The 15,656-nt window shown below is 42.8% G+C and overlaps 1 protein-coding gene and 1 long non-coding RNA gene across 6 annotated transcripts in view; one reads left to right on the top strand and one right to left on the bottom strand.

The window, feature by feature from the left end:
* The window catches only part of GATAD2B (GATA zinc finger domain containing 2B), an 83,739-nt gene extending 71,465 nt beyond the window's left edge, over window positions 1-12,274 (bottom strand). For 2 of the 4 annotated variants that reach the window (XM_061405207.1, XM_061405215.1), the window contains exon 1: window positions 12,183-12,274. The gene's annotated coding sequence lies outside the window, so the exon portion shown is untranslated. The remainder of the gene's footprint in view (window positions 1-12,182) is intronic. The other 2 variants (XM_061405223.1, XM_061405233.1) reach the window with 2 other exon arrangements.
* A 147-nt stretch (window positions 12,275-12,421) lies between these two features.
* The window catches only part of LOC133240594 (uncharacterized), a 5,520-nt gene continuing 2,285 nt past the window's right edge, over window positions 12,422-15,656 (top strand). Inside the window, exons 1-2 of one of the 2 annotated variants that reach the window (XR_009734268.1) lie at window positions 12,422-13,766; window positions 15,306-15,431. This is a non-coding gene — a long non-coding RNA (uncharacterized LOC133240594). Of the gene's footprint in view, window positions 15,432-15,656 lie in introns of both variants that reach the window. The other variant, XR_009734267.1, reaches the window with a different exon arrangement.

The raw sequence follows: 15,656 nt of genomic DNA, 5'->3' as shown, positions 1-15,656 counted from the left end.
ATATTGTTTGGCCCAATATAAAAAAAGGATATGAAAAGAAAAACACAACCTAAAACTCATATGTCATCTCAAGGGATCCCAAATAGTCAAAACAATCTTGAAAATGAAAAAGTCAGAGGACTTACACTTACTGACTTCAAAATTTATTACAAAGCCCCAGTTACTGAAACAGTGTGGTATGAGCGTAAACACAGACATAAAAAACCAATAGAACAGAATACAGGCTCCAAAATAAACCTTTGCATATATGATCAAATGATTATCAACAAGGATCAAGACCACTCAGTGGAGACAGGACTGTCTTTTCAACAAATGGTTCTGGAAAAACTGGATATCCACATGCCAAAGAATAAAACTGTACCCTTACCTTAGAGCATATACAAAAATTAACTCAAAATGGATCAAAGACCTAAAAATAAGAACTAAAATTGAAAAACTCTTAGAAGGAAACACTGGAGGTAAGAGCTTCATGACAGAGTTGACAACAATTTCTTGAATATGACACCAAAAACAGCAAATAGTAAACTGGATCTCATCAAAATTTTGTGCACCAAAGGACATTATCAACTGAGTAAAAAATAACTCAAAAAATGGGAGAAAGTATTTGTAAATCATATATCTGATACAGGATTAATATCCAGTAAAAAGAACTCGTATCACTCAATGACAACAAAACAAATAACCCAATTTAAAAATGGGTACATTGCTGGTGGGAATGAATAGTCACAAAAGAAAATAAACAGTTGTTGCTATTGTTCAGCTGCTAAGTCGTATGCAAGACTCTGCAATCCCATGGACTGCAGCACACCAGGCTCCTCTATCCTCCACTGTCTCCTGGAGTTTGCTAAAATTCACGTCCACTGAGTCAGTGATGCTCTCTAACCATCTCACCCTCTGCTGCCCCCTTTACCTTTTGCCTTCAATCTTTCCCAGCATCAAGATCTTAAGGAATATTATTCAGCCTTAAAAAGGAATGAAATTCTGAGACGTTACAACATAGATGAACCCTGAAGGTATTATGCTAAAATTAAATAAGCTAGACACAAAAGGACAAATATTTTATGATTCTACTTATATGAAGACCCTAGAGTACTCAAATTCATAGATAAAGAAAGTAGAATGGAAGTTGCCAGGTGCTAAGCTGAGGAATGATGGGCAGTTATTTTTTAATAGGTACAGAGTTACTAGCCGCCAGGCACAGAGAAGTGAAGTGAAGGTCTAACAACTAGTTAAGTGGCAAAGTAGAAATGTGAACCCCAAACTTTCTAACTGTAGAACTATACTTTTTAAAATGACCAAAAGTTATTCCAGTGTAACCATAGAAGGAGATTTCAACCAATTATGTAAAAATACCTGAAGATTAGCACCAATACTAGACTACTTTCTCATATCCAGATACCAGAATTATACTTATGCACAACACTGAGAATAGTTGACTTGGAAAGATTAACAAGAGAGAGAGCACAAAACCAGCAAAAACTAATGTGCAGTCTAGGCAATGTATAGATGTGGTAAGCAGCCCCCATAAAAAATTAAAATGATCACTCCCAGTAAAGCAACTATACTCCAGTAATACTGAAAGTGAAAAAATGATCACTTCCAAAGGCTTCTTCACAGCTAATTCTTAAAGCTACAAAGTAAGTAAAAATCTCACTGTTCTCCTCTAATACCTCTTTGTACCATAAAAGTGCCCCTTATACAGTCCTTTTCACACTCTTAACCCAACTGAATCTAGAAGACAGCACAGAAGTGACATAACTACAGATACTTTTGTTTTGCTTTTTTAAAAATATTTACTTACTGGGGACTTCCCTGATGGTTCAGTGGCTAAGACTCAAGGCTCCCAAGGTAAGGGGCCCGAGTTCGATCCCTGGTCAGGAAACTAGATTCCACATGCTGCAACTAAAGATCCCAAATGCTGTAACTAAGACTTGGTGCAGCCAAATTTATTTATTTGGCTCCAGCCGGTCTTAGCTGCGGCACACGGGATCATCAATCTTCGTGGCAACAAGCAGATTCTTTAGCTGCAGCATATGAAATCTAGTTCCCTCATCAAGGACTGAACCTGGGCCCCCCTGCACTGCGAGCATGGACTCTTAGCCACTGGACCACCAAGGAAGTCCCTTTAGTATACTGTATTTTCCTCCCTTCCTGTGAATATTATCAGGTATTCAGTCAGCCAGACTGAAGATTTAATTTGGAAATAGAAACCACTCAGATTCCAACCTTGGTTATACTCTTCTTGGACACCTACCACTCTGTCTTTGACAAAACTGGGAACCTACAATTTAATTCCAGATACACATCAAGGCTTTGGTAGCATCAGCGAAACAATCAGGACTTCCCTAGTGGTCCATCTGCCAATCAATGCAGGAGACATGGGTTAAATCCCTGGTCAGGGAAGATTCCACATGTCGCAGGGCAACTAAGTCTGTTTGCCGCAACTACTAAGCCCACGCACAGCAACTACTGAACTAACTCTGTGTGCCCTGGAGCCTGTGCTCTGCAACAAGAGAAGCCACAGCAATGAGAAGCCCACGCTCGCCACAACTAGAGAGCTGCCCACGCTCGCCACAACTAGAGAAAGCCTGTGCACAGTAACGAAGACCCAGCGCAGCCAAAAATAATAATTAAATAAATACTTTTTTTTAAATTTTATTTTATTTTTAAACTTTACATAATTGTATTAGTTTTGCCAAATATCAAAATGAATCCGTCACAGGTATACATGTGTTCCCCATCCTGAACCCTCCTCCCTCCTAAATAAATACTTTTAAAAATGCAACAATCAAAACAGTTCATAACAAGTGGTACCCCTTTATGTACAGTAATTCATTAGATCTCAAATTTTTACACCACTATTTAAACTAGAGACATCTTATTCCTTTGAACCCTCCAGGTTTTTCAAAGTTGCACTTGCTATTTTTTGGATGTTTCTTTCTGGGACTTGGCTGTGGGTCCAGTGGTTAAGAGTCCACCTGCCAATGCAGGGGACACAGGTTAGATCCCTGGTCTGGGAAGACTCCGTGTTCTGTGGAGCAACTAAGCCTGTGAGCCACAACAACTGAAGCCCAGATGCCTAGAGGCCACGCTCCACATCAAGAGCAGCTGCCACTCACTGCAACTAGAGAAAGACCCAGCACAACAACCAAGACCCAGCACAGTCATAAATAAATTAATAAATAAATAAAAAGATGTTTCTGTTCAAGTAAATACAGCTGTAAAAAGATGCTTTTCCAGACATCCATATTCCTTGAAAGTTTTCAGTGCAATATTAATGAATTATACAGAACTCAACTGTGAAATAGCTTTCCATCCACAAAGTGAAGAGTTAAAAATGCAGGCTAATGAAAACTTAAGACTGAATCTTAGTGCAGTAAGAGACCCATATTCTAGCTTCCATTCACATGGCAGAAAATAATCTGGATTTAAAATATTCTAAGAAAATAAAACTTTCAAATGCACTCAGGTAAAGACTTCAGTGAGCATTCTTTACCAAGTGAATTATAAAATGAGAAAACAACAGCATTAGAGTAACACAATTTATTCATGGACAGTACTACATGGGAAGAGTGTCATGCTATTCACACCAAATTTCCATAGAAATCTAATATAGGGTCTTCCAGGCACACTGTCCAGGGCAGTTGCAATAAATATGACCAACTCCTTCAATCTCTTTGATAGTAACACATCAATCCAGCCAAATATATGTTAAAGAGTGGTTAGAAACTGTCCCTCCCTCCAAAATACGTTATTCTATTGAGGAAATATTTTCAACGTTTTTCACTGGTAGTTCAACCTATTTAGTGGTGAACACCATTCAGGTAACCTTTATGCTTTTAAACAACAGAAGACAAATCCCCCAAGGTTTCAATTTCAAGACCAGTATGACTGAAAAAAATCAAAGCTATTGTTCCTTCTTGCCTCTGATGTCCATGTCTGTCTGCATGCATCACAGAAGAGAAAGAACGGTGGGCTTTACAGATCTCTTAGTGTGAAACTACCATCCTTACAGAAAGGAAGAGCTTCTTGCTCCTGGCTCAAGGGATTCTGCTCACACACAAAGCTGAAACCTTACTCTCCTGCTTCCTAGCATGCAAGATGAAAGAAGGTGGAGGCAGCAGCTCAGTTAGAGTTATCCTCCTGGGAACTCATTGAAGGTAAGAGCCAAGTTGGATGAGCTGTGCCACTTGCCTTTGAAGATTCATGGGGGAAAAAACTGCAGCCTCCAAACCAGTGAAGTTTCTAAAAAAACATCTAGCATAATACCACCATACTAGTTCTCTGGAAAACTAGCACACAAAAGTAGTTAATTCCCTCATTCAAGAGTGACAATTCTTTTTTTAAAAAATCAACCCACAGAAGAACTACAAGAAAGCAGATTATCAAGGTGCAGTACTATCTTCTCAAAGACATGCTCTTCATGGTCAAATAATTTCCAGAAGCTTTGCATCCTTTGGTCATTCTTTTACCACTCCTAATATAAATGTATATTTAGATATGCAAGGCTTTGGGATCTTATGTTGTAAAGAAATCTGCCTTAACTTAACCCAGAATTTTTCAAAACCCTAATTTGATCATGTAACTTTTTTCATATAAGATCTACTAGGAAAACTATCATTTTCTTGTTTGGTTTGTTTCTGCAAAGGCAAAACAAAATTCTATGAGAAGCATTAAGAGAACAGTAAGATAACTTTTGGAGTCAGGCAAAATTGTTCAAATACTGGATTCACCACTTTTATTAATTTTTGAGATTTCAGCAAAATGACAAAAAACATTTCAGCAAAACTCCCTGAAAACTGAGTGTTCTCATCTGTAAAATTATAATACCTCCCTCAGAGTTACTATAAGAATTAAAATAGCATATAGCCTTACACAAAGAAAGTACTCAACAAATGAGTTTATATTTACATTTCAAAAATTCCCTTCAAGTTTCAAAAGTTGCAAAAATGCATTAAAAAAAAAAACTGAAGAAAAAATTATAGAATCCCTGACTGAGGTACTTGAGAAGAGTAATTTCCAGGACTTTACAACCTCTTTAACCCACTGGACTACTGAGAAAGCCTTTAAACTTGCCCTATTTAAGACAATATATAGGAACACATCACACCTACTAATGAAAAAGGACATGAACAAAACACAAGTTGTAGAAGAGTTATTTATGGTTTCGATGATAAAATGAAAGGGCCTACATCAATGTAAACAAGAAAAAATGAGTTGTGAGAAAAGCTCAGCTTGTGTCAGCACATAATAACTAACAACTATATACAGTGCTCTACAGTTTATAAAACATTTTTACATGTGTGATCTCATGTGGCTGACAAAGAGACACAGTGAAATAGATAAAACAGCTACTGATTATTTCTAATTTGAGAAAACTATGGCTTGGGAGTGGAGAAGGCGATGGCACCCCACTCCAGTACTCTTGCCTGGAAAATCCCATTGGCGGAGGAGCCTGGTAGGCTGCAGTCCATGAGGTCGAGACGAGTCGGACACGACTGAGCGACTTCACTTTCACTTTTCACTTTTATGCATTGGAGAAGGAAATGGCAAGCCACTCCAGTGTTCTTGCCTGGAGAATCCCAGGGACGGGGGAGCCTGGTGGGCTGCCATCTATGGGGTCGCACAGAGTCGGACACGACTGAAGCGACTTAGCAGCAGCAGCATGGCTTGGGAGACTTCAAGTGACTCAACCAAGGTCACACAGATAAATGGAACGAAGACACCAACTGGGTTCTTCTGTCCCCAGAATGTAACAAATGTGGCATCTTCTAAATGTATGCAGCATTTTCTCAATCCATAGAATTATTCATTATTTTAAAACATTTTATAGGTGACAGACACCATGCTCGGCACTGGAGAAACAATAGTAAAAAGACATGGTATCTCTTTATTTCAGAATGTTGTCAGACCACTGGGGGGAGATATGCAATATATACAAATTAGAATGAGATCAAAGAAGAAAGTATATCTAAGTCTCTTTGGGCAAGTCAAGGAAGGGTTCCCAGAGTGAGTAGCTTTGAGATGAAATTTGGAAGCTGATCTGGTAACTAAAAGAACTGTATTTGCTCATGTATAAACTGTAAAGGGAGAAAAGTAAAGCTGGAGAGAAAGACAAAGGTCAAGATTTATAAAGGGCCCTTGATATCATGCAGAGTACCTTTAAATGATTGGAAACTACTGAATACTTCTGAGAAGGGGAAAGTGAATAATCAGATCTCCATTAGACTATTTTGAAGAGAGTATGACTGATGGTTTAAAAGGGAACAAGACTAAAAACAAAGAGAACTATAAGAGATTGTGGCAATATTCCAAATAAAAGTTGTTGTAGTCCTGAACAGCAGCAATGGAAATACAGAAAAAAGGTATAGATTCAGAAATATCTGGAAAGTAATGGATAAGAGAGAGAGAACTAACAATAATGCTCAGATCTCTAGCTTCGATGACTCAATGAATCACAAAAGGGGAGTAGGTGATGAAAATGTCGAGTCTGAGGTACCAATGGAATACAGAGATGGCTACATCTAGCATACAGTGGACAACTGGGAACAGAGCTGGAGTTTGGGAGATGTGATAATATATGTGAATATATATGAAGATTTTTTCCATAATCAAGTGTTATTTACCATTTCAACAGGAAGGCAATCATTCTACCATCATTATTTGTATAATGAACACTTCAAAGTTCAAAAAACATTTTAAAATCCTGTATCATGCTTACCACATTTCATAGCTTTGTTATAAACAAACAGATAAGAAAAAGTTATTATTATTCCTATTTGATTAAGAAATAGTTATTGAGGGACTTCCCTGGTAGCCCAGTGGCTAAGACTTCATGCTCCCCAATCCAAGGCGCTCAGATTCAATCCTTGGTCAGGGAACTAGATCCCACATGCCGGAACTAAGACTGAAGATCCCTTGCGCTGCAACCAAGACCCAGCACAGCCAAATAAATATTTTTTAAAAAAGAAATAGTTATTGAGTATTAACTATATGCCACATACTGTACTAGGCATTAAACAAAACACCAAAATAAATGCAAGTCTTCACAGACCTTACATCATAGGGAATCAATAAGCAATAAATGTAACAATTAAGTATGTCAGAAAGCTGTATACGGAAAAACAGAGAAGGATTAGGAGTGAGGGGTGGAAGTTGAAGGTGCAATTTTAAATACAGATAGGATAAAGTCTCACTCAAAAGGTGACATTTAAACAAAGACTTGACTGAAGAAAGTAAGAAAATTAGTCATTTGTATTATCTCTGTGGGAAAAACAGATATTTCCCACTAGAAGGAGTAACTAGTGCAAAGGTCCTGAGATAGAGAGTGCGACTGATGTATTAAGGAACAAGCCAAAGTGGCTGGGATGGCATGAGCAAAAGAGAGGATGACAGGAGATCAAAAAAGAAAAGGGACTGACGCAACTTAGCAGCAGCAGCAGGGAAGCGCAGAGCATGTAAGACCTTAGAGCCCACTGTAAAAACTGGCTTTTACTGTGCAAGAAATAGGAATTCAAAAATTAGGAGGCTTGGGAATTCCCAGGTGGTCTGGTTAGCTTCCCAGGTGACACCAGAGGTAAAGAACCTGCCTGCCAATGCAGGAGACACAAGAGATGTGGGTTCAATTCCTGGGTCAGGAAGATCTCCTGGAATAGGAAATGGCAACCCACTCCAATATTCTTGCCTGGAAAATTCCATGGACAGAGGAGCCCATGAAGTCACAAAGAGTCGGACATGACAGAGTATCAACCTTCCTTCCTGGTGCTTAGCACTCCACATTGTGCTTAGCACTCCACATTTTCAATGGTGAGGGCCTGGGTTCTATCCCTGGTTCAGGAACTAAAATCTCACAAGCCTTGCAGCAAAAAAAAAAAAAAAAAAAAACCAACTAGGAGGCTTACCCAAAATCATGTACCTGAAAAATAGCAAAGCTAGCATTTGACCCAGGATTTCTAGACTCTCTACTTGTGTTCTGCTATTCCAACTTGCCACTTATTAGCCCACAACTTCCCTTCTGGGAAGTCTGAATTTAAATACTCTCAAAAAGCTAACTTTATAAATAAATACCTTATAGGTTAGAGATGCACAACCTCTCCAATTAACACTTCTAATCCGCCACAGCCACAATGAGAATTCACTAAATCCTAAAGTCTAATCTAAATCCTAATATTTCTGCCTATATTTGAGGAGATTACAAATTCGAGCTTCCTCCCAAAATAAGACTAGATCAAGACAGCTTTATCAGACTTACAACATGACTTTCAGATTCAAGTAGAGATAATCTGAATTACTTTTAAAAATGTAAACTAACCAGATGTGAAAACAAACAAAATAATGGCTTGTATTGTCAAATAATGTCAAAGTATTGTCATGTTCCTTAATAGCTCACTGCTAGTATTAATAACAATCAAGTTCACACACAAAGAAGCTTCTGCAATTGTAATGACTCTTTGAGGTCTGGGATTGACCATTTCATACCTCAAAAGTAACAAAATAACTTGTCCTCATTCATCTGTTGCTTTTGGTACTACAACCCCAAACTGTTGATAGTTTCTTGCCAATTGATGGCACCTTAAAGCAAAGATGAGAGGATTTTGAGGGAGACACCAAACATTACTGGGATACTATCCAGACTGGGTAGGCTCATAATGACCCTAGGCCACTCCTTTCCTACTGAATAACCTCAAATGCTATAGGAATACTTCATATATCCATAAAAGAGAAGATAAAAGATGAAACATGAAGAAGGAGCAATTCTACTGTCCAGAGGCTTTCATTACTACTATGCAAATACAGGAGGCTCTCTGCTTCATGAACTCTGGAGCCACCAAAACCCCCCACCAGTACCTACAGAAAAAGTATCACAGGAATTACTGAGGATAAAACAAACAAAATGGCTAATATTTTTCCCCTCCAAAGTCAGTCCTTTTCAAAAGAAACTGAAATTCCTTCTATCTCCTTTCCCAGGTCTAACCAATAAAGAAGAAGTGCAACTTTGTGTGGCATTGCCTGATAGGCTGGATCTTCCTGAGCAAGAGGTGGACAGCTTTATGCCAGGACTAGATTTACAGTCAATCTGACTGACTGGGTTTTCTTTTTCTTCTTCTTCCCCTCTAAACTGTATCAGAGAATGCCTGGCTATTGTGCCTTAATATATAATGATGCAGGGCTTTAAGTACTGCAAAGGGTCCAGAAAAGAAAGTCCTTGAGTTCCAGTTATGGCTCAAATCATGATCTCTCTAGCAATCGTTTTACCTGACCAAAGCTGGTTTGACTTTTCTCAGAGAACTAAAGCATTCTGACTGAGTTCAGGGACTGCTTGTCAGTTAGAGGGTTCTAAGGGGTTGCTTGTCCCAATGAGGTGGCTAACAAAGAATATGCTCCAGTAAAGAAACCAGGACGCCACAGCTGCTATTCCCCTAAATATGCACCTCCAGCTTGATGGGTGGAGGAGGTAAGGAAGGAACAATCAGTAAAATTGAAACAAGAGGCCTGGGTTACATAAAACATGTAAAATAATGCTTAAAACAAGAATGAATCCCCCCCTCCTAAAAAAAAGATACAAAAAGATTAAAAAAAAAAAAAAAAGGAACAATCCCAGCAGTTAGGATACTATTATTGACACATTGACTCTTTTTTTTCCCCACACTGTGGTTCTCTAACAAAACCCAACCTGGAGGTCTGGCCAGTCCCAGCCAGAAAAAGAAAAAAGTTGAGTACAGTTTGGGGTGGGGGTGGTGGGGGGCAGTAAGGAGAGACATTTATCCAAATATGGGGAGGGGGACAGCACACAGGCTTTGAATGTACTTTAAGACTGTGAGATTAACAACAAAATTCTCGCATTTCCCTCCCCCACCACCCTGTGGTGTTATGCTTAACACAGCAGTAAGAGTTACTGTCATAACTAAGATCTGAAGTGCTGATCAGGGAGCCTGGTTAGCGTTGTTCCTAGACTAGTATTTGAATGCAGCCTCTATTCAGCCCCTATTGGGACTGCTCTCTAAACAGGAAGTTAACAGACATCACACGTAGTCAGGGAAGGCAAACCACAGGGTCATAAAGATGGATGCGGCTGTCAGCTACACATCACTCTCACCTCCTTGAAAGTGTTCTCAAGTAAGGAACAGGCAGGACACAAGTTCCTAAGCCTCACCTCTTCTCAAACTGGGTCACTCAGGCTAAAGATCCAGCCTTCTGATTCCTGCTGATTATTACTCACCTACTTCATTCCTTACCATGGTGACTATCACTGCCACTAGACTAAAATACTATATTCTTCTTAAAAGGGAACACAGTACTACCAGATCCATAATCCCATTAACTCCTTATTTATACAGCCTGTCTGCTTAAAAAGCCCAAGGAAAGACCATCCTTGACCCAGTCCATTCCAAAACAGCCAGAGACAGTATCAGTCACCAAAAAATCAGCACCATTTCCAACAGGTGTGGACCTTCCCTCAAAGTACATTCAGCTCCTGCATAGCACCACCTTTAGCAGCTCCAATAGTACCTCTTTCCCAACCAAGGATCAGCAGAAATGCCACTTAGGACAATTCTCTGCCAGGATCGCTCCAAGCACCAAAAGTATGAATCCAAGTGGTTATCTCAAGAAAGAGTTTAAGTCAGTGTATCAAAGAAGGAGCAATAAAGTTAGCACTAAACTCCCAAACAGGATAATCTTCAACATACAGACGACAACATACAGACACCATCCTGATGCAAGAAAACAGGTCATTTGTATGGGGAGGGGGGCTGGAAGCTGGAGGACATAGGTGAGAGATTTCTTTTCACTTTGGATCACATTCAAGCAGTGTCTACTCAAAAAATAAACATTTTGAGAGGGGAAAAAATGTTTTAAAAACTCAAAAGCATCAGCTCTTCTCTGGACACAGATCTGTTAAACCTGCTTTTACTCCAGCTGCTGGAAGTTCAAATCTCTCTGCTGCAATCTAGCCTGAAAGCATTGCTCTTTTCCTTTGCTGAAACACACTACCTCAAGTATCTCCCAGCTCTCCTCACCTACACAAAAGCCCTTGAAATAACCATTTATCAGAAAGGAGAAAACTGTTCTCAGAGGGCTACCCGATTCTCCAGGTGACAGTGGAAGAAAAAAAGGTTGATGGCACGCTCAGTTAGCATCCACATGCCACCCAGCCACCATCAAAGCCTCCATCTCCACTTCAGTGTCAGCCCTACGAACTAACACCATGTGTTTGGAGGGAAGTTGATGCTGGGGAAGAATCCAAAAAGCCTACCATACCTTTATGAAGGGGGAAAGGTATCCTGGGCAGGCAAATGGCACCCAAACCTCTGCACTAAGAGGAGCAGCTATCTCCTCCGTGTAATTCAAAGTGGGGAGGCCAAAAGTAGTCTAAGTCCGGATCTGCTTTAGGAAAGGGTAAGTTCTAGTTCCCTCGGCCCTCAGGCACTGACTGAACTGGGATACAGATCCAGTGGGACCCAGAAGCCCAGCCGAAGAAAGGGATGGTTTAGTCACTACAGAAGACAAGTACCCACAGAGGCTTAGACAATTCCCTTCTACGGGAGGGCGAAGGAACGGTGAACGATGAAATAAAGGGGTAAGGTTCTGCGCTCCTGATCCCTTTGCCTATATAAAGATAATCATCCCATGTTTCCTTCACCCTAAAGGGTCCCCTATTTGTCCCAACCGCCGGCAAACAGAAGACTGAGAGTAGGGAGCGGCCCCCGCACCCTGAGGGCACCACTGGGGGTGGAGAGTTAAGGGGGGGCGCGCTACAGAGGAAAGGAGGGGAGCATGGCGGGCATGAGGCAGTGAGTTAAAGCGGGGAAGGCGGGGAAAACGGGGCGCGAGGGAGGGGAGAAAGAGTAAAAGGAGAAGAAATGAAGGGACACGAGCTAGGGGCGCGCGAGGCCGAAGTGAAAGACCGGGGCGCGCGCGCGGAGCGGGGGGAGGGGGAGGGGATGAGGTGAAGGGGGAGCGCGAGGCGGGGGCGCGCGGTGCCGGGGTGGGGGGAGGGGGACGCAAGGCGGGGGCGCGCGGGCGGGCGTCGGCTCGCGGGCGCTTCCCCTCCCCCCGCCCCTCCACCTTTCCCTTCCCCCACCTCCGCCACCACCGCCTCCTCCCAGCCTCCCTCCCTTCCTCGCTCCTCACCGCCCCCGGGCGGGCGGGCGGCCAGGCTGGCCTAGGCCAAAGCTCCTCACCTGGCGGTGGCGGTGTAACTCCCGGCTAGCTCGCCTCCTCAGGCGGCGGCGGCGGCGTCGAAAAAGGAAGAGGCGACGGCACAGTAGGTTCCGGACCCCGCTGACGGGACCGGGGGCGGGGGTGGGGGAGGGGGGCGGGCCGGACCCGGGCGGGCGGGCGGAGCAGACACTGCGGTACAGACGGGGGCAGCGGCGGCGGCGGCGGCTGCACCGGCGGCGGCGGCACCACACAAACAAGGACGCTGATTGGGCAGCTGCCAAGCACCTCGGCTCCGCCTCCCCCACACGCCACGACGCCCATTGGGCGACCTGAGCCGGCCTCCCCGCCCTTCTCTTCTCGGCCATACGAATAGGAGACGGGCTATCGGGGCTACACCCCACCCTTGAAGAGTGTGTGGCTGGAGAAGTGATGATTGGCGTACGTAAGACCCAATCCTAAAGGGAGGAGGGGGATGGTCTAGCGGGGGCGCGTTAATGGGTACCTCGGCCAGTCCCAGACACATCCGGGTCTTCAGCAGCCCATTAAGTGTCGGGGGTCAAAAAATCGCTTCAGGCTGCAACTTTACCTTAGAGACGTTTTGGTCCCCAGGCAGCCGCCGTACCCCAGTATCCCCAAACCGGGATTCCCCTTTGGCCTGCTCTCATTCTTCCAATTCTAAAGATGGAGACTGGTGAACCGCGGTGGGGTCTGCGTTGGGTGGTGTTTCATCGCGACAGAATCCAGGAATTTCACGATAGCAGTAGCTTGAGGCGCTCGGGCCTTGCAGTCTGTTCGGGGCGTGGCCTGTCTCCGTCTGCCAAAGGCCTTGAGCTTCCTGGTCTTCATTGTACCCCAGCACGGTCCTGTCGTGACTGAACCACGACTGGGGGAAAAAAGACAGCTAGCCAAATTGCTGAGAAATTACGCCGCGCAGAGCGCTCGCAGCTCCTTCTCTCCGGATCTCTGGTCTGATCAGGTTCACAGCCTCCCACTCCACCGACTACACCTAATCAACTCAAGGCCCAACTCCTGCTAGCCTCCCTACTTCCCCAAAGCAGTTAGGAGCACCTGAACCCAGCGTTTTTCGAACACGTTCTATAAGTATTGTTCTTGAGCATCTGAGGGACCAAGTATCAGAGTCAGTGTGTTAAAGGAATGGTAATAGCTAACGTTTTGGGCAGAGACTGAGGCACTGTGTTGTATGTGCATTCTTATTTTTTTAAGAGCTTTCCATGGATTATTTATTCCTTGTAACTCCGTGAGGTAGATACTGTTAGCCCCATTATACAGATTAAGGAAATGAGGTACAAACCAAATGATTTGCCCAGAGTTACATATAAGTGGCAGAGCTGAAATTTGAAGCCGGTAGATGCAGAAAGGGGTTCAGAGAGGCTCTTCAGAGAGGCTAAGGAGCTTGCAAAGTTCAGACAGCTAATTAATGACTAATGGCTCAAACTCAGAAATAACTGGCTCCAGAAGCACTAAAATGTGTTTTTCAAGTCATTTAGAAGTCACGCTGTGCGATGGAAATGAGACTAATGAAGGACATGGGCACAAAAAGACAGGTGGACCCTGAACAGACACACAAAAATGTACAAAAGCAGGTAAAGCACGTTCTTTTTCATTGTAGTAGTGTCCGGGTAAAGGATATAGTCTCTGGAATCTGACTGCCTGGGTTTGGATCTCTCACCAGTTGTATGATTTGGGTGCAAGTTACTTAACGTCTATTGTCTATGCCCTAGTTTCCCTGTCTTTAAAATGGGAATGATTGATGAGTACCTAGTTCATAGGGTAATTGTGAGGATTATAAAATAGTACATTTTAAATGCTCAGGACAGTGCCAAGGACTTAGTAAATACTCCATAAATATAATAGTAATTATTGTGAGAGTTTTCCTCACTTTTCCAACAATTTCACCCTCTTAGTTCAAAATTCAGTTTTGGTCGTTATTCTATCTGTAGTACCTGTCTTATACTACACTGAAAATTATTTCACCACTCCCCCACGCATTTTAATACCTTCATTGGTTTGGTTATTTCGCACGTGATAGAGGACCTATGTGATTATGTGATTGGACATTCTTCTTTGTGCTGGGCATAGAGCAGTACGTGGGACTAAGTCACTGCCCTCGTGGAAAGTACTGGCCCTTTTCCCTAACCTGTTGCTTTGTCCATTATCAGTTCAGTCCTTTCTGTGCTGTCTGAAAGGCCATTCTTCGAGGGCTGCGACAATACAAGAGAAACAGTGGTGGAAGATATAAGACTGAGAAAGATACTAGTGAGGCCCTAGAAAATACCTTTCAACAAAATTAAAATCAGGCTGTGGTGGGGCAGCTTTCAAACTGGAGTGATCAATCTCCAAGAAAGACAAGTAAGCAAGGCCGCTGAGTAGCGGGCATGTCCTTTGTCCAATGCAGGCTCTATCTGTTCGTTTTCTTTTTGGAGCTAATGTTTATTGAGTGTGCTTAGCACTTTATCTAGATTTCAAAATTAGTCTTTACTCAACCCCTCCCCAGTTCGCAGATGAGGAAAAACTGAGGCACAAGCAGTTAAGTAACTTGTAAAATTAGCAAGTGCCAGAGACAAGATTTAACTAAAATTTGTCATACTGGAGCCTACACACTCTAAAGTGAGGGAAGAGAAATTGGGACCAGGTAATTTGGATATATCCTTCCCCTCATTCAGTTCCCTAGGCCACCGGTCAGAGATGTCAGATTCTATGGTGAGTACTTGGCTGTTGGAATTCCGAGATACCCTTGTGGTTCAAGAATCCTGTAATTCCACCCATCTGACTACAGGCCTCATGAGGAAGCCCAAAAATGGGAAGCATAGGCTGGGAGGCACTCTAGATCAGGAAGACTGTATGCTCTAGTAAGGTAGGGACTGAGCCCTAAAATTCTCTCTGTAATTCCAGACAGTTCAGTGCATGGCTGGGCATGCTACGCTCACCAGAAACTTACGCTTTCAGGAAGGCAGTTGCTCCCTTGCAGGTTGTTAGGGATGATACAGGGAAAGTTTGACCCTAGGTAGTGAGATCTGATCAGAACCTGGGGCGATGTGAAGGTTCCCGTCTGAAGAAGTCATCTCCTAGTCCCTGACAAAAACAGATGGCATTTCCTAAGCCCCTCCTCCCTTCCTTTGCAGCTCCTTTAGGACACTGCTCCAGACAGGGTGGGAAAGCATCCTCTGGCCTGAAGGTCCCAGAATTCAGTAGTACTACTGTCTTCATCCACTGATATCCACCCCCAGGAATTTGCACTAGAGGCTCATGTAAGTTATTTCCTCCATTGACACTCCTTCCCCAAGGCATTTTTGTTTTGCTGGTTAATTCCCTTTGGTAATTGATTTTGTAGCTCTGTTAGGAGTTGTTTCCTGTGTTTATTTCATTATATAGGAAAAAAAGGGAGAACTCCAAGTGGGGCCAAAAGGATTAGAAAAGTAGTGCCTGGCTGCCTGATGCCCACATATAGTGAGCTCCTTAATCCTTGCTCTTGT

Source organism: Bos javanicus, chromosome 3, assembly GCF_032452875.1.
Source record: "Bos javanicus breed banteng chromosome 3, ARS-OSU_banteng_1.0, whole genome shotgun sequence".
Classification (NCBI taxonomy): Eukaryota; Metazoa; Chordata; class Mammalia; order Artiodactyla; family Bovidae; genus Bos; species Bos javanicus.
The sequence above is the reverse complement of the archived record's forward strand: the minus strand, read 5'-3'. Positions and strand labels throughout refer to the sequence as shown.